General features: G+C 37.5%; 1 long non-coding RNA gene across 1 annotated transcript in view; it reads left to right on the forward strand.

The window, feature by feature from the left end:
- The window catches only part of LOC103826444 (uncharacterized), a 106871-nt gene that overhangs the window by 44379 nt on the left and 36783 nt on the right, over positions 1–25709 (forward strand). The window contains exon 2 of the long non-coding RNA XR_007777656.1: positions 2361–2479. This is a non-coding gene — a long non-coding RNA (uncharacterized LOC103826444). The remainder of the gene's footprint in view (positions 1–2360; positions 2480–25709) is intronic.

Genomic DNA, 25709 nt, shown 5'->3' on the forward strand with positions numbered 1-25709 from the left:
CAAAAAAACTGATGGCTAAATCAATTTTTTTGTACTTTCCCAAGCATTAGATTTCACTGTGAATTCTATTAGGTACATGTGGCTAGGCTTTGTGGCATGTGAGTATGCTCACAGCACCTCTCCAAGCATTAGCTTGTTTTTGTTCTTTGGGTTAGTGCCTGGCAAAAACAGTATAAAACAGGTTGCAGGAACTCTGTAATCAAGCTTAAAATATTCAGAGAATGCAGCTGTGGAATTAAATATTTGAGAGAAAATACTATTAAAAGAGCAGAAATACAGGATGCCAGTATAATTATTGTTTCCATTGTTCCATTGTTCACTGTTGTCTCACTCGGTGAAAACCAAAACAGAGGCTTTAGGAAGAGCTGCAGTGTATCTTTCATTCAGGTTGCTTCTCACTACAGTGTATTTCAGCATCCAAAATTACACTTATGGAAAGGTTCTTCCTGCTTAATCTGCTGCTTTCATTAGAGTTATTCTTTTCCATTACTGCTTCTAAGCTCAGGGCTAACCAGGAAGCCTCACAATTTCTTGCTTTTCTGAAAGCAGTTTCTCTATGAAACAAATGTTGATGACCACATTTTTCTTGAATTTTGGGGTAGCAGTAAACCCCTGACTTGTTTAAGTCTTTGAAGTATTCACTTGGCTTGGATGAAATAAAACCCAGTGTATCACAGACATAGAAAAAGAGAAATTGCTTTAAGGAATATTCCAATGCAGTTCACTAACCATTAAGTATTGTTCTACTTTTCTGAGCTTAAATCTCTACTGACATGAATCTTTAATATCCTGCAGTGCAAGTTGTACTACTTGGAAAACTAATACAGTTAAAGCAGTGGTTTCATTAGACCTGAGAAAGTTTGGAATTGGTTGTGATTGTTGAGCAATTGAATCCCCACTTTGTGGCAGTGGAAAGTTTTTATGTTTTAATAAACAAATATTCTTGAATGTGTTCCTGAACTTGATTTTAGCCACCACTGGTTAAAAAAACCCCAAAGAAACAGAAAAAGTAATTTGAAATGTGTTTTTGAGACAGCAATTTGAAGGTCTATTTTCTGTGTAGTAGTACGTGTTCGTTTCTCTTTTTATCTGTGGCTTGTAATTTGAGTTTATTAGCATGGAAATTAGAAGGAATGATGGTAAATAAGATGAGCAGACAATGACAGATGAAAAAAGGGGAGCTGTGACAGTCACAGAGGCAGTTCTGACAAACCATGGCCAAATGTTTTCTAGATATATATATATAACACTGTGCCAAATTCAGCAACCATTTATGGAAATTATGTATACTGAAACACAATATGGTTTACCTGGAGTAGGACAAACCAAACTGTTGAGCATTTTATTTGTTTAAAAAACATGCTTCAATCTATCCTAAAACAAATTTCATTTTTTCCCCCAAAATAGGTCCAAAAGATATGCATTTATTTTGCTTAGAACTCAAAGTTGATACTTTGATGAACTTCATGAGGTTTCTGCTGTTCTACTTCCTGAGTTTATTATGGTCCCTAGGTGTTGGGTTGTGGCTTGATATCTGTTGTAGCCATCATTCCCCTAAAATGGACATATGTTAGCCTTGTTTCTACCCATTAGCCCCCCCTGCCTGCTGCAGTTTCTTCCAGGTGACAGGCAGTCACCTCACAGTCATGTTGGACACCCCTATGGACAGCCAAAGGAGCCCCTTTCACTCAGTGTCTCCATTCTGCAGGCAGTTCTGAACTACTGCTCCCCTGCTGATGAATGCCCCTCTTACCTGCAGCAACACAGAGGTCCAGGAGCAGGTTTTGCCTGTGAAGACAAAGGCAAAAAAGGCATTTAGCCTTTTCACTTCTAGTTCTTCTCTTCCCTTCAGCACACCTAGGTTTTCATTGATTGTCCTTTTGCAGGCTCATGGACTTGTAAAATCCCTCTTTGTGAAATCGTTGAGCATCAGATGGTTTTGTCTTTCCTGATTTTGTCACAAAATATTAATTGTTTTGCTCCCTTTTACTGCTTAAATTCCTTGTACTATCACATTTTGCATTTTAGGCATTATCAATGACATCAGGCTTCCTAAGCCAGCAAACACTTTTTTTTTAATCTGTTTTTGAGTTCATGGTGTTTTACCTGTTGAAAATATCCTATCAATAACATCTTGTGTAGTATTTTTCTCATAAGTGGATACACTGGAAAAGAGGAAACAGTCTGAAAAAGAAAATTTCTGTATAAACATTATATTTGACAAAATCATAATAAAATGCAAAAATTATTAACAAAAATTGTAGGGTAGCAAAAAATATTTTACTGCTGTTGATAAACAGAAGTATTTTTTCTTGGTCAGTTTGATTGTTATTAATCTCTACTCTCCCCACTATCCATAGGGAATGAATACTGTGTACCCAGACAGCAATAAACCTTCAGCTGCAGACCACTGAAAGAAATCTATAGACCACCAGTGTGGGAAACCTCAGCTTTAAGCTCTAAATGATTCAACATTTGTGTAAGTCAGACATGTTCTGCTATTATATAACACGTTCTGCTATTATAAAATAATTTTATATCCATGTTCATTGCAATGCTAGGAGCTTCAGATGGTGTATGAACTGTTTACTCTTGCAAATTATCTCTCTAATATCTAGGTGATAAAATTGAAAGTGCTTGTGAACTCTAGATATGTCCTTAAAATGTGCAGGAAAAGCTTTGTGCTGTTTGCAGGCTGTTAAAGAAATCTTTCCTATATTTTGTAGTGCTTACATGGTTTGGGTTGGGGTTTTTTTGTATGAAACTTCAGCTTAAAACAATATTACTAAACAACTAAAGTCATATTATATTGATATTTAAGGCAAGGCTCAGATATTGTTGTTTAATAATGCAAATGACATGTAGAATGTACAGAGCTGACAAACACTCAGAGAATGTTGTTTATTTTTTCCCTAAACAAGCTGAGTATTTCAGACAATGACAAATATTGGTATTTAAAATTTTACTTCTTCTGTTGCTCTGGCCTTTTTTACTTTACAATGAGAGATACAATGGAAATGCATAAGTATTACAAAGGGGGACAATTTTGACTAATATAGGTTGAAGTGTTTTATGAATGGAAACTGAAACACAAGTTGTAGAGAAATCACTTAAATCACTGCTGAGATGCATTCATCTCTGGTAGTGCATAAAAGCTAATTAACAGTGCAGTGAACTGGAGGCAATTCAGAGAGAAACATTATTAGATGAGGATGTACAAAGAAAGTGAAATGTTTTTCAGTTTACTGGCTAAGGATAGATGAATATCTACTGATGTCTCTAAGTGACCTTGACAGCAAGGAGGAACAGTCTGTCTGGAGATGTTCCTTGGGGTGCTCCCTCTGTGGCAGTGATAGGATAAAAGAACAGGTGATCAGGTTGTGATGTGGAAGATACACACACACAGAGGCCTTTTCCATCCTGATGTCTGGCAGCTCTTGAGGCTGCATCCATATAGCCCCTATATGCAAGAAACATTTTTACTGACTGAGCACACTCATACAGGGCCACCTAATGTAAATTGCAGTTTTCTGTTGTATGTTTAGCAACTGAAAGGGGAGAACAGCAAATGCCACTGAGGAGTGGAGACTGAATTCCTAACTTGGGTAGATTTCAAGACAAGGAAGAGCAAAGCCATTGCTTTGTGTATTTAAAGCTAAACTAGAAACTACTGCTGAGTATTTTGAGAACAGTCCTGCTCTCATAAGGAGGTAGACTTAAAATCTAAATCAATCTTTTTAGACTGTACTTCTTGTTATGGAATGATGGAGTTTCCTAGTGCTGTCCCTGGGTAGGCTCACAAGAGTTATTAACCTCAAGCATCTATTTGCATGGACTTTCCTGGTTTTATTCTTGTTTCACCTTTGTTGGGATGATTTTACACAGAACACTTGGTGGAAAATGGGTGATTAAATGTTGCCTGCTACTGGAAGCTGAATTTTCCTGTCCTTAGTTTTCTTACTATTTTCTGCATAGATTTGGGATATGGAGTTTGTGAATAGTAACAGGTTATTACTGATGTGATCAAGACAACTAGAATTCAAGAGAAACCTCAAATTTCTCTTGATTGCATGTCTTCTGCTGTCGCTTTCTTTTCTCCTAAATTTTCCATTGCTGTATGTTCTCTATGCATGTTATACGAGTTCCTCCATCACTGTCAGAATTATGGGACTTTAAATTTTAGTCCTATTTCTTCTATCCAAATGGTAAAATGAAATGGATTTATCTGCTTCTTTATTCAGGTTAAGAATAGTTAATATTCAAAATAATAATTTCCATTTAATCCATGATCAGTTAACATCCAGAAGCTCTCTTTCTCTATTTATATCCAGAATGAGGGTTTCAAAGTACTGAATCCTTTTTTGAATATAACAAAGTTGTGAAGCTATGAGCTTGCTCCCTGCTTGTTTGAGGTGAACCCTTGCTGTATGCCTCATTGGCTAACCAGGAATTTGAAGAGTTCACGTATAACTTGCTGATGTTTTGATGAGTGGCTGAGCTCTGCAGATGAAGGTCCAGGAGAATTCCTGGGAATGTGAGCTCTGAAGCAACTTGAAGCAAAGTAGTGGGAGCTAGATGTTTCCACTTAGCAATTTTTCTAGACTCTGTGAGCTGGCAGTCAGTTGGCAAAAGGAGACATAAATATATTCTTGAAAATATTTCTATTCAAATGAGTAAAAGGATAGAATAAAAATAAAACAAGAGTGAGAGGAAGGAAGATAGCATGAAAATAGCAATTTAATTTATTATCACAAGGGAGCATTACACATGGCATCACATAATGCATGAGTTAATCATCACAACATTCTTTGGAAACGAAGCAGAAAAGTACAGAACATGACAAGAATTATATCCAAATGCAATAAAATCTTATTTGAAAGTTGTTTACATTTTAAAAAACAGATCAGTAAATTAAGGATAGATGAAACTGGTTTGTGAAAATTCCAGGAACTTGGCAGAATTCATCTATACAGTGAAATTAATTTGAGGTTGATATATTTTCCTTCATAAGGTTGACTGCAGCAGGTCCCCCTCCCTGGAGACTGAGTTCTGTGCAGCATTCCTTAAGAAAGCAATGCTGGCAAACCAGGCTCAGACAGAGGGTGTGAACTTAGGTGTCTTTGCACCTTACGTGCTTCCTTCATGGCTGTAAGTCAGAGAAGGGCTGGCAGAGCACAGTGGCTGCACTGTTACCTGGACTGCAGGAGTGTGACAGGTTATCACCAGCCTGTGACACCCAAAACAGACCCCCCACCAATGTCCCCCCCATTGCTTCGGGCAAGAATGTCTTCACTTTGCCAAGGCTGGCTGTTGGACTTGGCAGAAAGGGGCCATGTGAGGCTCCCCATGGGACTTCCATCCTGGTGCTAATCTGGAAGTAACCAGGAAAGAGACAAAAATGAGGAAAGGCAAGAACAATAAAGGAAATTACTTGAGGAAGAAAATCAAGAAAGCAACAAAAGCAAACCAATTAAAACAAAAGAAAGGACAGGAAGTTACGTTTACTCCCTGGGCCAGATGCATCCCTGGAACCTCAGCAATGCAGCCCTGACCATAATGGATATGCTGGTGGAGTTAAGGCATTCCCTGAAACGTGACTTTTGTCATGATGCATGATAACATCTTCTAAAAAGTAATTGTGTGATGTGTGCTATCCAGCCTTCCCTGAAAAACTGGGACCTTCCAGTTGATATGGGTCATGATGTTATGGGACTTAAGTGCTAAGACTTACATATACCCCTGAAATTAATTTGACTGCTCTGTACCAAAATCTAATTTATTTCCTTATCATTTTCCAACCATTAAATTGCTAGAGCTGAGTTGTGTAAATGCTTTAAAGAAAGGCAGCTTCTAGTCACCAAGGAATATTGCAGAAAATTTGCCTTCTGAGCATGGTTATATAACGCCCACTTATTTTAATTAGACTTTAGCTCTCAAAGTCCCACTTTACCTAAGTGGCATGATCACTGAAACACAGTAGAGATCTGTGATAGGAAATGCAATCTATCTACTCTTTTCAGCAGTGACTTCTCCTTTAATATTATGTCTCAGGCATGTGAGCCCCAAGCAGCTACTTGCAGTGTTGTCTATTATTAGTGCTTACTCAGAATGGGTCTTGTTCTCCAGCAGAAGTGCAAGAAATGTCTGTGTAAGCATTGCATAGCTTTAATTTTCCTACAGAAGAGTGGTCCTCTGGGAGGAGAGTCAAATAAACAGCAGCCTAAACTGTACTCCAGGTAGCTGAACACCAGGAACAGGACCAAACCAAATTACTCACAAAGTGATGCTGATGTTAGTCTTTTCTCAGGAAGATATGCCAAGAAGAGACAAGTTGTTTTTGTGTGGTTTTTTAAATAAGTAAATTCCAACTAATTAAAGGTTTCTCTTCCTTCCATTCTTACTTGAAATTTTTGCTGCAATAAAGTCTTTGGCAAGCATGAAAAAGATATTGTGATTACATCCATTAACTCCTCAAACCCTGCAGCCAGCTGCCTCTTCTTCTGATGTTTTTTGTGATGTGTCCTGCTGCAGAAATAGAGACCCATTTGGCCAGGCACTGAATGAATGCTATTTCAGTGTACAAACCCAAAAATAAAGCCAAATTGTACATTTGTCATTTCCTAAAAGGATAATTTGTGTATATAGGTGGCAACCATCCCTTTCTGGTTTTTGATTCAGTATCCTTGCACTTCTAACTGAGCAGACAAAACAATTTGTTTCCATGTAATCATGGCAAGTCTACAGGAAATTCCTGATAATTGTGCTCTGCTTTGTTATGATGATGAATTACTGCACGTTTCTGCCATACCCATTAGTCTTATTTTGCAGCCTTCACCCTGCATGTGCTCTGAGATAAATTGGACATTGAGACTAAAAGGCAGCATCATCGTGAACCAGATTGTTTTAAGGTCAACTTTTTTATCTTGCTTTCTGACATCAGCTGCTCTTTCAAATCTGAAAATGGGAGACATCGCATTTTTTTCTCTCACTGTCTGATTTAGAGATTGAATACTTTATAGAACATGCCATCCCTTAATAACAAAGCAGCAACTAATTCCAAGAATAAGTACCTGACAAAATCAAATACAAAATCCAATCCTACGTGTAGATAAAACAGTCTCTTAGCAAAAAGGAAGTGTGGGCTCTGCCTGGAGGGAAGAGATATAGCTGATAAAAATTCAGGAGTGTATAGATTGGTAGGGGAATTTGAATAAACCTGTTTAGGAAAAGAGAATAAACAAGGTAATAATCAAATGATAGAACCCATAGTGAGCATTTGCAGCAGTTTGTTTTACTGAGTGGATTGTTTATTTCTCAGAGCAGTCACTGCAGTCAAGCAGGGAAAGAAATGCAGTTGAGCATCTGCTCCATGTCTTCTTTCTCTCTGTGGACACTACAGTTTTTGCCAGACACGACACATACACACAAGAGGCACGTTGGGAAAAAGCTCAAAGGACTTGCTCAGTCATCTGGCAATATCTGATCTAAAGGAATAGCTAACCACCAAATGGATAAGTTATATCAGGAGCTATACCTGTGTAAACTGCATCCATAATCACATTTATTATGGTCAATTCCTACAAAAACACTGTAGTGGAGAAGTTAAAAGGAGACTAAATGCACAGATCACATGAGTAATAAGATTATCTGAACTTTATTTAAGGAAATTGCTCAGGGAACTGATATTTACAGAACATTAAGCTGTTGGAAAAATTACTATTTATTGTTGAGATTCTCTTAATAAAAGGCAACTTCTCTTTTGTCAAAAATGGACTGCCAAAAGGTGAATATGTGTTTGTACATAGATATGCTCTCTCAGTGATTCATTAATCTTTTGTTGCCTTATGTACCAATGTACCAAATTCGTGGTGATCTTGCAGCGAGGGTGTCATCACCAAAGTGTCTGAGTATTCCTAAATACACAAAAGTTGGTGTCTGATGCCCTCTCTGCCCAAGATTCTGCAGCACAGGCCAGTTCCAGCTTGGATCATAGCCCAGTTTGCCACCTACTGAGCCTGCATGAATAAATTGATGTGTGAATTTTTAGTTCACATGTTATCCTGTTATATTGTCTCTAATGCATTGTGAACCTAAGGAGTGGGGAGTTAACTTATGACCATCTAAATCTGATCATATAGCTATGCCTTAAAATGACCCTTAAGCCCAGAGTCACTCTTCTGTAACTCTTGTGAAAGTAATTCCTGGTGATTTCTGCTTGACTGGTTCTGAAGACAGAGCATGCAAGGAATCCTTGTACTCCTGAGGAACAGATATGAATGAGCTTGTGTTCTGCTTTCCTCCTGTTAGCTTGTTGAATAGGAGGTAAACCATAACAAGCCACTTCTTAGGAGTGCTGTGTATCCTGTGGCAGTGCCATGGCCTTTGCAGATAAAGCTGTTCAAGTTCCTAAATTCCAGATTCAACTGACAACTGAGATACCTAAACTTGTTCTGCCTACCTGCAGGAGTCTGTACCTAAAAGCTTGCTTCAGTCACCCTCACCCAGGAACTGCTGGCATTTCAGATGCCCTGCAGTATGCAAGGCAGCCTGACAGCTCTGCAAGATGTATTGCCAACAGGACAGGCAGGTTATGCTGTCCATCTCAAATGGCACTGGCTCCTTCTGTGTGGGCAATGGATTGATCCCTCAGTATCAAAGCTGTTGTTAGAGTCAACAGAGATCAAGGCTGGAGTCACTGGAGCTGAGCGAGTGATTCAGCTCAGCAGCTGCTGGTTCCTTTGGTTGGAGTGAACTCAGTTGTGCTCTAGGTTGCATTGGCTGGATTTCTGCTGACTGCAGCAGGCAGATGAACAACTGATGAATGTGTGCATGCCTAGATGTAGATAACTGTGTTTAAATAGCCTAAACACAAAAATTGTTTAAATGGTCAAGAATTAACTTTTGAAATTTGAAAGTATAGTGGCAGAAGTTTATTTTTCCTATGGAAGTTTATCAGGGGAAACATTATTTACCTGGTACACAAAAATTAACACATAAGACAGACCAACTAACAGATGACCTGTCAGACAGGTTCCCAAAGAAAAGTAGAGTCTATTTTTTGTGTTTTTTAAATGTTAGAAGCCACACTAATGATTGGTGGAATGTTTGCAGGAGGTGAACTGGAACTAGATAGCATCATCACAGTTTTTGGCTGCTTTGATCCCAATAGATTTGTGGGGCAAGATTTCCCATTCCTCATTAGTGAAGAGCTAAAAGGGAAAAGCTGGGCTATTTCTTTCAGTAGTACATTTTTCAGGGAGTGAAGGCTGAGCTTTATGTGCTGTTTCTCTGCTACAGGGCTGGCCTTGTTGTAGTGAAGACAGAGGTGCAGTAGTGTTCACATGTGCAAAATTTAATTACTCTGATTTATCAAGCAATTATTTTTCCTACTAGTTTTATTTAACTGTGGGAGATCTCATCCTTTCTTTGAGCATAATGAGTGCATTTGCTTCGGGAGGCAATTTGCCATTCACAGATGAATTCTCTTTAACAGTGACTTTGCCTTTATTTTTCATTTTAAAATGAAATTACATTCTCAATTTGTTAGTAAATTTGAGTAGTAAATTTCTTAGTATATGGGAACAGTGAATTCTTTATTGCATGATGACAGAGCTTCTGCAGGAAAGAAAGCAATTCTCATCCAAAGCTTCCTCCTAAAATTGATAAGCTATGCTGATGGAAGATGGAAATTTTGAGTTTGAACCACCAGGCTGGGGAAGGTCTCATATTAAGAGTTTCTATTTCCTGCATAAGAGCACTTAACTACTAATCTATAACATAAATTATAATCACCACTTCAATTTTTCAGCCATTTAAGTGAATTAAGGAGTGTTCTGTTTCCAAAGTACTTGGTGTAAGTGCCAACACCCAGGACATGGTTTGAGTCTCTAATTGTCAGGCTTGCACAAGTTTTTAGCTCAGAGTTTCAGTAAGAGACACCATGTCATACTATTACCTCTGGTTAGCCTAGTGCTTGCTGGGTTACTTGTGATTCTCACTCCCACTCAGAAGCATCTATCTCTTCCTTGCATCATGAGAAGGATTTGTTTCCGCTATCCATGTCTGTGGTTTCTGCTGAGGGATCAGATAAATCAAAGGAGGTGAATCTTATTCTGAAAATATGGGCTTAACAGAGAAGAGGGCTAGTTAGGTTCTGCTTCTGGTGTCCTGGGGATAAAGGTAAACCTTTGTGAGCTTTTAAAAAGAACCATTACTGAAAAATCCTCATTCACAGAAGAGTTGGGTTTATATCAGTCAAAGATGTGATTTGCATAGGACACAACTCCAGATTTCAGTGGAGAGGGTTTAGAGTAAGACAGCAGCCCTCACTGAACTGTGGAAGCTTACTCCTCGTGGTTTTGCCTTCATTGCCTGTCTTTCTTTGCAGTTAACATCCTCCAGTATTTTGTCTATTTTTCTTTTAAGCATATTCCATTGAAAACTTACCTTTTTCTCATTTAAAATTTCATATTATCCATTCTAAACGATTGTGCTAAATTGGTCTTTATAGTTCCCAATTCATACAGAGCATCTCATCATGTTCTCCATTTTACCAAACCGCCTTCTATGTTTTTGTATCACTGCTTATCACATACATACAGGTTGGCATCTCACGAGGTCTGTGACTTTCACCAGATTCATTTCCCACACTTGTAACAGTAGAAAACAGCCTAATTTTCATTAGAAAAGCAATCCAGTTGGAACAAAAATAATTAGGATGCATCAGGAAAAAAAGCCATGTGGACCATGACAGGAGAGAAAATGCTCTTCACATCGATTTTTCTTCTTTTCATTCTTGAATGCTTCAAGTTATCACTTGATTCATGGGGATAAGATGCACTTAATGTAGTTGCAATCTAGAAATCACAGGATCTCACAGAATCACAAGAGCTGAAGCTGGAAGGGGCCTCTGGAGACTCTGCAGTCCAAACCGGTGCTCAAACCCAGGTCAATTACAGAATATTGCCCAGGGCTGAAGATTCTGTAACATCTCTGGGCAATGTGTTGCAGTACTCAACATTATTCAGTTAATCTATTCATACCATCTAGATAGTAAGGCCAGAAGAAAGCACTAAAAGCATGTAATCTTTCAGTACTTGAAACTTCTTCAATTTTGGTAGCATTTTGTATATAACAAAGTACAACATATTGTATTTTTTATATAAAAATTATATTCATCATGGTATGTAAGTGATTTTTGAAAATATATCAGATTCTGCAATATTGTCTTTAATATACTTTAATTTTGATTGGAATATCCCAAAATAGTTGTTGATGCAACTTCCAGCTCTGAAAGTCATTAAGTTGCATATTTGTTGAAACCAGGCTACCACATAAAAGTTAAATACATTCTTACCATGTTTTTTTCATGTTCTTACTCAACACCTGCTAGTGGCTTCTATCAGAGAAAGGATACTCAAATCAGTGAAGTTCAATTTTGACTTATACAATCAGAGCATCAATGGAAAAGACTCCTGAGATCATTAAGTTCAGTCATCAGTCTAGCACTGCCAAGCCCTCCCCTAAACCATATCCATAAGTGCCAGTCTATGTCTTTTATGGAATATTTCCATAAATTCTATGCTTCCAGGAATGGTGATTACACAACTTCCCTTGGCAGCCTGCTCCAATGCTTGCCCACCCTTTCAGTGAAGAAGATTTTCCTAATACCCAATCTAAACCTCCCCTACTGCAGCTTCCATTCCCGAGGCCGTTTCCTCTTGTCCTGTTGCTTGTTGCTAGGGGGCAGAGACCAGTCCTTCAGGTGGTCATAGAGAGAGACAAACCAGAACCTCTCATTTACCAATTTTCCAATCTGTTGTTCTGGTTTTATTACTCATATCTATCTCTGCAGCTCATTTTCTTAGCTGTAAGATTAGAGTTGACATTTTTACTGAAGAGAGAAGCAAAGATGACATTAACACTGTGACCTTCTCAAGATTCCTGTTGAGGAACAGACCAACATTTTTCTTAATATTCTAATACTAATAAATTTTCTCTTATGTTTTACTTTGTCACTAGTTACGTTTCACTTTATTCCTAGACTGTTGACACTCTAGGATGGATACATTGTTCAGTATACTTTGTTCAGCATACTATGAATTCTCCTAATTGTTGTTCCTTTTGTTTTTGTTTGTTTTAACAGCACTAGCTGCTCTCTCCAATTCCTACTCCCCTTTTTACTGACATCATGTAAAAACCTAGCACTTCCACCTCCAAGTGTTTATTGCAGTCTGCTGTCCTGAGCTCCATGATTTATGATGTTTGTGTTCTCCCTTCTAACCATCTCTGGCTTTTTAATTCTGTCATCTGTTTCATGGTCACTCTGACAGGTTACTTTGCATCTGCACAATCTCAACCTGTTCTTCCAGGCTGGCTTCAGAAGCACAGTCAGGGGCCTTTTCCTTTACCTGCTTTCTTTAGCTTTTGTAGAAATGGATATGTCACCATGAGACTTTGTCACCAATATGTTCCTGCTTCCCTGTTTTCCCAGTGATCAGGATGATGGAAGAGTCCACCCCAAACCTGCACTGTGCTCTTCATATTTTTGCCAGTTGCCCAGAAAATGCATCGTACACCTTATCTTTGTGACCAAAACATGACAATTTGCTTTCACCTTCACCATTTTTGCAGGTTTTTATTCCTGCATCACCTGGGATTCAGAATAATATCAGTTATCCTTGATACACAGAGAACATGTCTTTGTTTTATTTTTCCAAAAGAGCCTAACAAGATATATAGACTTATGTCTGCTAAATAATTAAATTAGGCAGTATGGAAGCATTCAAAATCTGGTACCTTCTCAATCAAATTATCTGTTGGTATGTATCCCATGACTTCAGTATGGTTTCTTAAGCAGAAAATGACTCTTATTTTCCCCTTGAAAATGAACAAAAATTACATGTATTTTCTTAAAATCTGAAGTTAAGTTTTGATTTTAATTTAGGAAATCACAAAACATTTGGACAAATTTTCTGAACCATGTAATTATTACTTCAAATATTATATCCAGGCAGTTCATATAATTGCAGAGAAAAATAAACAAGATCATGAGAGCAAAGACAAAACCCAAGACAAAGAAACTCACTTTTCAGATCTTGTGGATACTGCATTATAAGGCAATGAGGATTTCCCTTTTATATGATTAATTCAGATTTTAATAAGTAAATTCTTCTCCAAAACTGCAGTCAATTTTTCATCATTAATGTAGAAGTTAAAAAAAATGTTCGTCCTCAAGATGAATGAAGAAAAAGATATAATATTATTGACTTTCTTAAACCAATCTCATATGATGGATTTATGAAATGAAAATAATATAGAAATTCCTTAGACTGTGACAGGAAATACAAATCAAGTGAATGGAAAGGCAGTTGCTCTGAAATAAAGACATTTCAGAAGATAATGGGTTCACTACAAAAGGGTCTTCTGTTAAGTACTTCCTATAATTCTGTTTTCAGTGGAGTACCTGACAAGAGAGGCAAAGATGCATGTGGATACATCATGGTTTTGTTCACTGGTAGCTGAAGATGTATTAGGGCTGTAGGCAAAGCAAATGCTTTGAGGGTTGGAAGGATGGAAAATTCCTTGTCCAACCTGGAGTGCTGTTTTCTGGTTAGTACAGAACCAAAAGAAACCAAGAAAAACCTCCAGAAGTGACTTATAATGCTTTAGTTCTGATTTAACTCATTTAGCTAAAAGAGAAAGATTATCCAGGCACAGTGCTTAAAGGCATAATACCTACAAAGATCAATTCTTTGTGTCTTCTGGGTCTCAAATGTGATCATAAAAGGTCTACTAAGTTGTGAAAAGCTGTGTTTAGCTCTATATTACCTTTGTTCTGTTTCAAATACATTTTCTGGAAAAGAAAGCATGGTGCCAGGCAGAAGGTTTCATGGCTTAAGGTGATCTGTTGACTGGAAGTCCAGGAAACACATGGAAAGGATGACCTAGGAATCAGCCACATCTTACCATGGCTTTGAAAGAGACATTCACACTCCTTGCTGGTGGCTGGGCTTGTGGGTTTGCATAGCATCAGGGGTTTGTGCAAATTATAGATGAAGATTCATTTTTAAAATTCAACAAGTTGATGCCAAAAATTTTTCTCAAGGAATGCGAGATTATCTTTGGTGATGGCAGTAGGCCTGAACACACAATTACTTGAGTTCCCTTTTATTACTCCATGTGGGAATTGCTAAATGTTTCTTCTTGCTGTTAGAAAAGGAAAAAAAAAACCCTTTGTTTTCTTGTAAATGCTTTCCCACCACCACTTTTTTTTTTTTTTAATTTTTTTCTTTATTTTAATAAAATTTGGGGCTATAAAAGGACAGAAGAGGGATGGGCAAAGCATTCTGGCAATGCTTTTCTTAGAATTGTTTTTTTTCCCCTTCTGCTCTGAGATATAAGTTCCCCACAGTAAAGAATGAATAATAGGTAAAATTTCTCAAAGGTCATAAACCTGGAGCAAAATTTCCAGTGCCTTCCCAGACAGACAGAAGTACTTGTCAAATAGGCATTTAGTTTTTATGTGGAAGTAATTGGTTCATACTATTTAAAACCTGTCCTAACATGAGAAAATAGAAAGTCTCACTTGAATTCATGGAAGTTGATCTCAAAACACATGTTCACAGAGCAACAGATACCAAAACTAAAAAATCTTCAAAATTCATTGTAAAGAGCTTGAATAAAGCCTTTCTCTATGTTAGATCCTCATCCCTGTTCTTTTTAACTACAGTATGTCTTATGCCTCATGTGCACAGGAAATCAAATTCAGAAATTATATAATTTGCTACAAGAGTAATGAGTGGCTGCCTTAAGGGGTCATCTCCCATTCTGCTACTTCACAATAAATCTGAATGAAATCCTATTTCAATGAAAGTAGTCACTAGAGGGAAATAGAACAGAATTTAATCTCTAAATTTTAATGCTGAAACAGGAAAATGAAAAGTTACCATTCTAAAAGTACTTTTGGTGCATCTGCCCTACTTTACAATAATTAGAAGTTGATATATTTCCCTAAATTGAGAAATTGTAATTTATTTTATTTCGTTGTTATTTTTCTAACCTAAACCTAGATAGACCTTTATAATTGTTTTTGAGAGCATGGGAAATACCAGACTAGAGGAAAAAAATATTTATTGTCTATAATTTTCCTCCAGCATAGGCCAACAAAACTGCTAAGATGAAATTTTTTTTGCCTTAATCCTTATAACATGCCCTTTTGGGGGAAAACCATACAGTGTTACAGGTTTTAAAGCTGCAGGACCCATTTCTGAGCAGAAAAAAAACAGATAATGGGGATACAGGAGCATAGATTCACCCCAGGACAATGGGCAAGGCATCTCTGCTGTGTGTTGAATCAGGCTATGCATAAAATGGGATCTAAAACTGTTAGAATGATAGAGGGGATTTTTTTTTAAGAGTTTTTTTTTTCTTTTTCTTTTCTTTCTTTTTTTTTCTACAGGAAAAATAGCAAATTTTTTTTTGGTATAGGAAATCCATATCAGCATTTTTAACTTTTCTTTCTTTTTATCTAACAGGTATTCTCTTATGATTTATTAAAAGGTATAGAGCATGTATTCAGTTAAAACTGTAGAGAAATCAAGTTCTGTAACAATGAAATATTGTACAAAAGGATAGAGAAATATTTATGCAGAATCTTGTGGAATTTTTGTGTGTTTGCTGCATATAAATTAGCCCTATATCTTCACCAGAGAGAGACAAGAATAAATAAGTTCTTTGGGAATAAAATTTGAAGTTTTAAATTACTAGCTGATAGACAAGGCTGAAATAAAAAAATATAACAAAATAAAAAGCAGAAAATATCTATTTTCTTTGGTTTGGTTATGAATACCACTGTTCTTTCTGATATTTATGCACTTGAAAGTGTAAGGTCTATGAGATGAACGGCATTCTAAGAAATGGAAGAAACACTTTTCTACATTCAATATGAGTAAGGACTCTCTCCTTGTTCTGGATTTCATCACACTAAATTCCACCAAACAATAACTTATTAAGGAAATTTTGCATGACAGTACAAATAAGAAAAAAATTTGCTTCATTTTGTTCAGCTTGAAACAGTTTAAATCAGAACTTTAAATCAGAACTTTAACTCTTAATAATGATCACCCATGCAATGGTGATGTACTTTATGAGACCTGGTTGGGAAAAGTTTGTACAGCAGATATTTAGAAAGAGAAATACAATGTCAGAGATTAAATAAATTATGGGTCTAAGTATTTGTTCATAGTATGTGTTCATAGCTATTAAATTATTTCTCACTCTATAAACCAAAATGTATTTTAGTGAAAATATTCCTTGCAGATTCTCTTCATCCTCATGAGTTTGTGTATAATACAATAAATTACAAAAGAAAACAACAGAAAACAGTATTAGAAGACCATTAAAGCTGTAAAGAAATAAAAGAGCCCCAGACTTGGATATAGAAGATTATTGAAAGAACGTGTAAACATCCAGAGTATGTGATAACCTTCCTGATAACCTCAAAGAGCACTGTTGAGCATGCAACTCCCTGTGTATCATATTAGGGTTGCAATTACAGGCTGAGGTTTTCTGTTAAATGACACCTTCCCCATAAATTACCAATCCTCTAAAATATGATTATTATCCCATGACCCCTCCAGTTCTCCCTTCCTCCCCACACCCCCAACTTCACTTGCACATATTAGAAACTGTAATGTAATAAATATATGGAATTTCAAAACATATGGACAGGCATTTTTGCATTTCTTGTAATTTATCTGTGAAAATACTACCGGCTCTTCATTTTCTGCTGAGTTTCACATATATTTTTAAGATCATAAGAAGATCCTATGTTGAGGAAGTAGTATATGCAAATGGCATTCACAACTGCTACACCCATGGCAGTATTAAGATTGTATATGCAAGTATAATGCTGTCACTGACTGACTTTGAGGATTTTAATCTTCCATTTTAAGACTATTTGGTGGCAGCTGTTTGATAAAATAAGTACTTTATATATAATTTGAAAAATTTAGCTGAGAATAATACGATTATCTAAAACTGACTGCAGAAAAAAATATATGCAGTTGGAAGGAAATAAGCCTAAGTAGATGAGAACTTTACAGGCTGTGTCTTCATAGGAGATAATTTTTTTCACAGAATATAAATATATTTTTCATCCAGTATTGGGAGTTATAATACAGAGGAAAACTCACAAAGTGTGGGAATTATGTTTTTACAAAAGGTCTAGTCTTTAAACATGCATCTTCTAGAACAAAGTCATTCAGCATTTATGGAACTGTTTGAGGTTTCCAGCAGGTGTGGAAACCTGTGGAAACAGCATGTGTCTACAAAACAAAATCTGTTAAAAGCAATTTAGTGTGACACTTCACTCCTTGTGCACCAAGACAGCCACCCCCCTTCACTGACTAGAAACCTCACCCTACTCAAGCTGCTGGAACAGAGCCAGCTGAGATCCAGGGCCTCCTCGAAGGGTCACTGCCCAGGGGCTGCTCTTGGAGAGAGGCAGATAATATTCAGCTAGAAATTACTGACAGATAGTGTTCAGCTGGGAAATTACTGTGGGACAGCAAGCCTGGATTATGCTCTCTGGTATCTTTCCTGAGTTAAGTTTTTCCAAAACCTTCAACCATAATATTCACAGAACCATAGTCCTGATGTTTCCAATAAATTTTAGGCTCATAATGGCATTACAAGCTAATTCAGGGACTCTGCTTACATTTTCAACCAGCTGAAAGTATCTAGCCTTTGACCATTGTCCTTCTTTAAATAATTCAGCTTTATGGTAAACAACTAAAAACATATTGTCCATTAGATCTGCTGTTCAAAAAGCAAAGAAACAAGTCTTCTTTCTCTATGCTAAGAATTTCCAATCAGATTCTAACAAGATAGCTTATAAAAGAAGTTTTTTTTCCAATATATGTAGGAGAAAAATAAATAAAAAATTATCAGAAATTACCAATTGTGAAGTTAAATACAGAGTTTAGAAAAATGCTCTGTTAGCACAAGAAGTTAATTCTTCAACATAAAATGGCAATAGAAAAGCTTGAGCTTTTATGGTTCCTTTGAAACCAGTTGCTAAAATTTTTAATTAAATTTTAACTGTTTAGGAGTATTTAGAATTCAAAACAACTCTTGTGTAAAATGTTCATGTAACTGAAGGCTGCCCAAGAACAGGAGCTTAAGATGGAGCATGGAGAAAAATACATTACTCAATTGAAATTGTAGAAATTATTGTATGTAGTTAGGAGGCAATTTCCTGAGTTGGATTTTGTCCAAGGTTCTGCATTTGTCACCTAAGTTTATGGGAAAGACCACACAATCTTTCATGAGCACAAGTAACAATGACCTTTGCTTTAGTGCCTCAGGAAGCAGATTCAGAATAGCTGCTCCTGACAAAGTACTGGTACAGAGTGTAGAAATGGGTAACAATACTATTTATTCCTTGCTTAAGTCCCTGATTTTGTTGTTCTTGGAAAAATATAAGAGATATTAAAAAAAAAACAGAATAGCTATTAAAAAATCTGGTAAACTAGAGACAAGTAGTGTTACTTTTGGTGAAGATTGTGATTTTTCAGACCTAAAACCTCCTGTTTTGTAATGTATATGGTACTAGCATTTCCATTACTGAAAATTTGCTTCCTGACTTGATAAAATGGTGGGGCTCTTTAAAATTCAATATGGCAAATGTGCAAAGCATTGTGCCAGAACCCAGTGTTACCTGATTCCAAAGATGAGGATAAAAGTACAAACAAAAGACCAAACAACAGAATATTCTCTAGGAAAAAGAAAGACCAAAACCAATCAGTGGCTGTCTGTGGACTAAAAAGCAAAGCCTTTTTTATGGATAGAACTTTTTGAGTTTAGACAGTGTTCTCCATCTGTGGATTGCAAGGCATTTTATTAATGATAATGAAAACATCACAGTGTCTTTTTGTGGGAAGTAAATGTTTTGTCTGTTTTGCATATGGGTAATGATGATACTGGCCCTCATCTTCCAATACTGCTCTTCCCTACTCTCTTCAAAAGCTGCAAGTTGAAATGAAATTGAGTTGTGATGATAGAAAAATAACCAGGTTTTTGGACTGAAATCCTTTGAACCTTTCCAGATTATTTGTCGTAGGACTGTCACAGGAGTGTGCTTACACTGTGAGATTGCTCATTGTGTCTAGTTAAGCCATGTTAATTAGAAATAGGACTACAGACTCATTGTGCTATTATAGTCCTCTTTACATGTAGCTTGATTGATATTTTATGGCTCTGTCGAGTTAATGAGTCACATGGGATGCAAACATTCTTTTTGTTCAAAGTTAAAAAATATCACTGCCCATACTCTGTGAAGTGCTCTGGAGAAAGAGCTGGTCACAGGTGCTCTATAATGCAAATGTTGTATTAATGGATGACTGGGCTGAATCTTCCATATGTGATCTTTTCTTTACAACCCCAAAAATCTTTCATGCAATGCATTAATCAAGACAGAAACTGATGTAAGATATCTCTGGTTCATGTAATTTTTGTTTTATAAACAGTCTAGCATGCAGTGAGAATGGTTGGAATACCTTCATAATAAGCATTGCCTTTTCCTGAAGGAATGCAGTCAGAGAAAAAATTGAGAAGAAATAAAGCAAAGTCTTTATCATCTGTTCTAGAGGTGCAAAAGTAAAAACCTTCTCTTCCAGCTAAGCTTGGGAACAAGTTGTGTGCTTCTGATAAGCAAGAGAAACTGGGTCAGAATCAAACATTCACTAGATGACCTCCTGAGGTTCCTTCCTACCTGAATTAACCTATAAGCTTATATTTGTAAAATATAATAGTCCCACACTTGTTGCCATTACATCCATGGTTGTGATCCCTTTGGGATTCTAGTTGGACATCTCTTATACTCACTGGATGAGCAGCACCTGGTGGAAAACAATGCATGTCATTAAAAATGAAGCCAGGAAAAATTTAAACTGGTGTAGTTTGGGGAGTCAAAAGGAGTTAAAGGCTAGCACTCTCAACTTTTGCATTCTTTTGAGCTGGAAATTGCCATTCTGGTCAGAGAAGACAGCATAACCATCCATAAGGTCATAGCTAATATCTACCAATGCATTGCAGAGCTACATAGCTTAAACAGCTCCTTTGGCAGCTTGGTGATGGTGACTTATAATTTGAAAATGGCATTGAAATGGTGAAGCAGTATTTTCTAAAATTGCTCCAGCTCGGATTTCAGTCCTTGGTGAGAAAGTTGCTTGGTTGTAGGTATCCAGATCCCAGGCACCTCTATGGCTTGTAGCAAACACAGAACTGAAAGAATTGCCCTCAGTAAGAAATCTTAATAAAATCTTAATACAGAAAGACAGGCTAAAAATGTTTAAAAAGATGAGTGGTCAAAATAAATCTCACTTTTTTTTCCCCCTCCAATTTTAGCCAGGGATTGGATCAGAATTTGACCTGGGCAATTAATTCCATGACATGATCAAGTGGCATTTTGGGGTATCTTCTGTCTTCTTGCCTAAATTCAGGATCTCAGGCTGCTTGCTTCACACCTTTCTCCTTTTGACATGAGTTTCAATGCTGTCATACATTTGCCTCCTCAACCTATACCTCTAACTCTCTTCCCACAGATCGTTTTTTCCCCAACATGTCTATTTTTTAGCCCTGCCCTTAGCCTTTCCACGACTAGTTTTATCCTTGATTTGGCCTTCAATCATCCTCTTTCTATTTTACCTCCACTTTGTAATTTATCTTTTGGTTTTGGGGTTCTGAGGGGTGATCGAGCAGTTCAGAACTTTTTTTTCAAGGGCTAATGGACCTGGCTCACTTCAAAGTGGACCCTGTAGAGTTCATGAAAGTCTGAGGGGAAAAAATGGCATTATATCAATATATCCTGGCAGCTTATTACAGTATTCCCCCATCCATCACATGCATGGTGGCTGAAAGGAGTGTGTTGTAACCTTCTCTTAAAGCAGTTGAAAGACCAGAATAATTTTCCTTTAAAAAAGGGTTTCTGTTTCTGAACTATGAAGAAAATTCTGCCTCTTTCTCAAGCTTGGCACTTACTTTCTCATATTTAGGCACTTACACTGAGCACAGGGCAATAAATAAAAAGCTGTTTGTCTGTTTAGATTCATGTTGAGCCATGTGTTGGCATGATATGGACATGTTTAAATACAGGTTCTACTCTTTTACAGGGAACACCAGAAAGCCCAATGGCAGCATGTCCAGCTGTGCAGTGTTTGAACTGATTTCATATCTGACATAAAAGAGCTGTTTGAGCTTAATCAAAATTAAACACAGTTCTCTAATTTCTTGCTGCTGCAGCTACAAGTAGAAGTGATCACAGATTTTTATTTTAAAATATGGCTGAACTTAAGGCACAACTGAATCTTGAGCTGTAGACTCAGCTTCCTCAATCTCATGAACTGGGACTTGTTCTTTAAGCACAAATAAATTTATTCCAGATATAAATATGGATATGCACAGAGTGCATCAGGATTTATGTTTCTGGCTAGAAATAAAAGTAATGTTATTGTTAAAAACACCAATTTTCACCTCTGTTCATCTTTGTGTTTCTTGTTTTTTGTTCTTTCTCTCAAGGCTTTGCACCTGGACAGTGCTAACTTTTAGTAGCTATGTTTTTTAGTGTTTTCTTTTTGGTCTTGGGACTGTTTCACCATTTGATTATATTTCACCAAGGAAATAGTGCAGGATATACTATTTAATGAAAACAACTTGCCAAGATAAAGAGAACGAATTGCTTTGATGAGGATTCTCTGAGCAGGATACAAAGAAAAAGAATATTTGGAGGTCTTTTGTGCTTGGGGAGATGCATGTATTTCATAAAATTAATTGATCTCAGTCTGTCCAAGGCTTTTTTCATGCTAGAATAGTATGTAAGAAAATCTAGATGACACAATACAGCATTATGTTATACTTGTTAGGATCCTGGCTCCTTGAGGACCTTGTAGACCCTTACTGATCGTTCTGACCTTCATAAAGCACTAAAGATGGTCAGAGTCCTTCCTGGGACAGTCAGACTCTCCCAGGACGAGAGGGGAATACCCATAAGTCCTGTGCAAGGATAGTGTCACCTTCCTATGCAAAAACAACCCTTGGAACAAATTCAATTTTTCACAGTCGGTAGCTGAAATGCCATGTCTTATGGAAAACTATAGATCTTCCAGTGTTATTAATATCCTACCTTGGGACATACACACGTTGACCTCTATTCCCAAAATGTATCTTTGAGTGCTGGAAGTATTTTGTAAAGAATATAAGGCAAATATTTTTGCACAAAGATTATTGTATCTGATGGAAGAGGGATAATTCAGACATTCAAAATAATTTCCAGAGGCAGGTGCACTTTGTAGTGTCAAAACAATGACGTTCTTGATGCTTAACAAGATAGTGACAAATTTCATGGCCACTGACCTCTGTTTCTGGAAGAAGCTACTGATATCTTCTATCTGTCTTTCTAATTTTTTTCTTCTCCTATTGCCCAATGTTTAAATGCAGTCTTTCAAAGGTTCATTCAACATCAGACCTCTTCAATGATTACTCAGGCTGGTAACCCAAAATAGGTACCCTGGGCATGCTAAAAATACACAATGCATTGCCAGCATATTTAGAAGTCAAATGTGAGTTGAAAAGAGGAGGTGATTGAAATTTCTGCCATATAACAGCAGAGGCTTTATTGCAGTGGCAGTGCTGGTGTGGCCCCTCATCTGTAGTTTCAGGCCAGAGTATGCTGGTGTGCACAAAACACTGTGTGCTGCACCAGTGGAGCTTCTCTGTGGGTGGAAGTGCACTTTGCTTGCATGTGCTGAGTTAGATTATGCAAGTGCTGCCTTTTCATCTCAGGGGTGCTGCATGTGGTGCTCTGGAGAGCAGCCCTGTGCCAGGAAGGCTCATACACCTCACCAAATTGCAAAGCTGACAAGGAAGAGGGACATTTTTTTAAGGACCCAGTAGGGTCTGAATGGCGTTGATACAACTCAAGATATCACTGAAAGTTGCTGGACTGGGCCGTGGGCTGGGATTTTCTCTTCAGTGCTCAGAAAACTCTGTTCTCACCTTCCTATCTGTGGCTATTCCAGAGTCAGTGGGGTTGCTGTGCATCTAGAGAGTATTTGCCTTCCACTTGGGCATCAGATACAGAGTAGTCAGCATATCTAAAGCTCAGGGACATAAGAGCAAATGCTTCCCCTACAGGATGAGCCCCCAAAGTTCCCTCAAATGGAAGACAGTTTTCCATGAGCCTGTAAGCCTAGAACACTCATATTGCAGCAAAATGCAGAATTGTGACTAGGGAAAAGAAAGGAATACACAAACTAAGTGCTACAGCATTTTGAGGCAAAGCCCTGAGCAATATCAGTGATTTGTTCTGTGCCAAGGATGTGGTATTTGCTGTATCTGGCATGTGCAGTTCCTCAGAGCTTGAATATGAAACATGGCTCTGTTTCTTTTTCCCCATATTTTCAGTGTATAGCACTTTGACTCCAACCTCTCTAACAACAAGGTGCAATGGAAACAGGAGATAATTGTTTTTTTCAAAATATGATGTTTTCACTGATTGGAAAGGGCTAGATCAAGCTCTGCTAAGGGGAAAAAATGACCCAAAGTCTAGCTGGGTTAATAACTAGAGAGCTTTAAAGTCAAGAATGCTGTGTTCTGCAAGATTTGGGGGCACTGCAGGTGGGTAGTATGGGTGGAAAGTATGAAAGGTGACAGCTGGACAGCAAATTCATGCAGCTGAGGAGTTTCTTTGTTTTCTGCTTGAATAGCTTTTGGCTCAGTGGCATTTTGGTTTGTGACTGGGCTCATCATACAAATAAATGGACTGTTTTCTTTTTGGCCCTGAAGGGAACAGGCATGTGTTTGTGCTGCATATATTATCTGAGCAGATTCAGACCCAGCATCACACTGTCACATCCAGGACAACTTCAGGTCAGAGCAGGGTTTCAACCAGCTCCTTCCAAGTTGTTTTTGGTGATTTTGTGATCTAGCTGTGTTTTGATGCCCAGGGACAAAGAAGCCAGCTGGCAAAGGTCCTCATGCGCAGCCTCTCAAAATCTATTGTAATGGGCTTCAGGGAGATTCGAATTAAGGTTTTTAGGCTGAAGTTCCCATCACTTGGTGCCAGTAATTGGGTCAGTTACTCCAAAGTGTTCAGTACTTATGATTCTTGTTCTTCATATTCATATTTTCCAGAGAGCCCAAAGACCTGTTACATTTAAGCTACTGGGAGACCAGTCACAAATGTGCTGTTTGCATCTAGGGGATGCAGAACTCTTAATTGTTAATTCTCCACATATGCTCCAGAAAATATTGATAATGATAAAATGTTCTGCAGTACTGATAAATACTGCTTTCACAATAGATCTGATACATTTCTCAGGAGAGCAGAAACAATTAGAGAAGTTATGCATACTGATTTTTTATTCCTCCTTCCTACCTGTTTGCTGTTAGTAAACAGAAAGCTACCAATTTCCTCTGCACTCTGGCATGCTAGAAATTAATGGAGTAAATGCACATGCTGTTTTACTTTGCCAGAGACTGGCTTATACAACAGATTTTTACTCTGTAAGACAGATTTTGCTGTATTTGTGCTTTTTTCAACTCCCCCTGAGGAGTATTAACTCAAAGCAATCACAAGACACCCATCCTTGCCTGCTGCTTCTTGAACTGCTGTATCCTCTTCTTTGCTTCTTGCTTTTCTATTTGAAGCTTTTTTTTTATTCTCTTTTTTCCTTGATAAGGGAACAGCAGCAACCAAAATCATAAAGGGTGTCTCCTTTCCTAAAATAATAACTATTTGATGTGAGAAAACAAACCCACAGAACTCTTCTGTTCACGTAGGATTTACTTTCAACAACTGTGTTCTCTTACCCAAATGAAGATAGGTCGAGTGCTCTGTGAAGTACAGTACTGGAAAAGGAAGATGTGTGCTCACTTGGAAAATGCTGAGCTGCTTGTGAAGCTAGAGACACTGCATGTTTATGACTTGGTTTTCTAAGCAATCTCCAGAGCTTGAACGGATTACAGTGATATTTTAACAAGGCTGCTGGCATCCGTCACCAGCTTTCACTTACTGAGAAAGCTAAAAGATGGAAGAATGTAATTATTTCTACATAAGCTAAGTGCTAGTGGCTGATTGTCACAAGAGCTTTGATGCTTTAAACTTCTTCATCTTCTGAAGGCAAACAGGTAAGTCTCACAGGCTTCTCCTCCCGTGCTCGTTTTGCTGAGGGAGCAGGGGCTTGCAGGGGACGGGTGCTGAAGGGTAATGTGTTTGATATGAAGGCAGGCTTTTGTCTCTGGGTTTTCAACAAGCACTATAGCAGATTGTCATTTTCTGTCTGTCGGCTTACAAATCCATTACCTAACAATAGCTATTATTTCTTTCCATAGCCAAGATGTGAATCTCACTCCAAATTAATCCCTAACTTTTATACATTTAATACTATTGAAAGAGAATGTGTATATCAACCATCTGTGCAGACTGAAATATCCATTTTTAAATCTCTTGCAGTTGTCCTATAATTACTTCTAGATTGATTACTGTGGTTAAAATAATGTTATTTCATATGAAAAATTAGGTAATATGTATAGGATTGTACTTTCTAAAGATGATTTTTGTTGAACAGTTTCTCCCTGAAAACAGGTTTTCCTGATCTGCGATCTTTGGGCAGCTTACTTTTCAGAGGAGGTCTGCATTATTGTAGAAA

The sequence above is a fragment of the Serinus canaria genome, chromosome 5, assembly GCF_022539315.1.
Source record: "Serinus canaria isolate serCan28SL12 chromosome 5, serCan2020, whole genome shotgun sequence".
NCBI classification, from domain to species: domain Eukaryota; kingdom Metazoa; phylum Chordata; class Aves; order Passeriformes; family Fringillidae; genus Serinus; species Serinus canaria.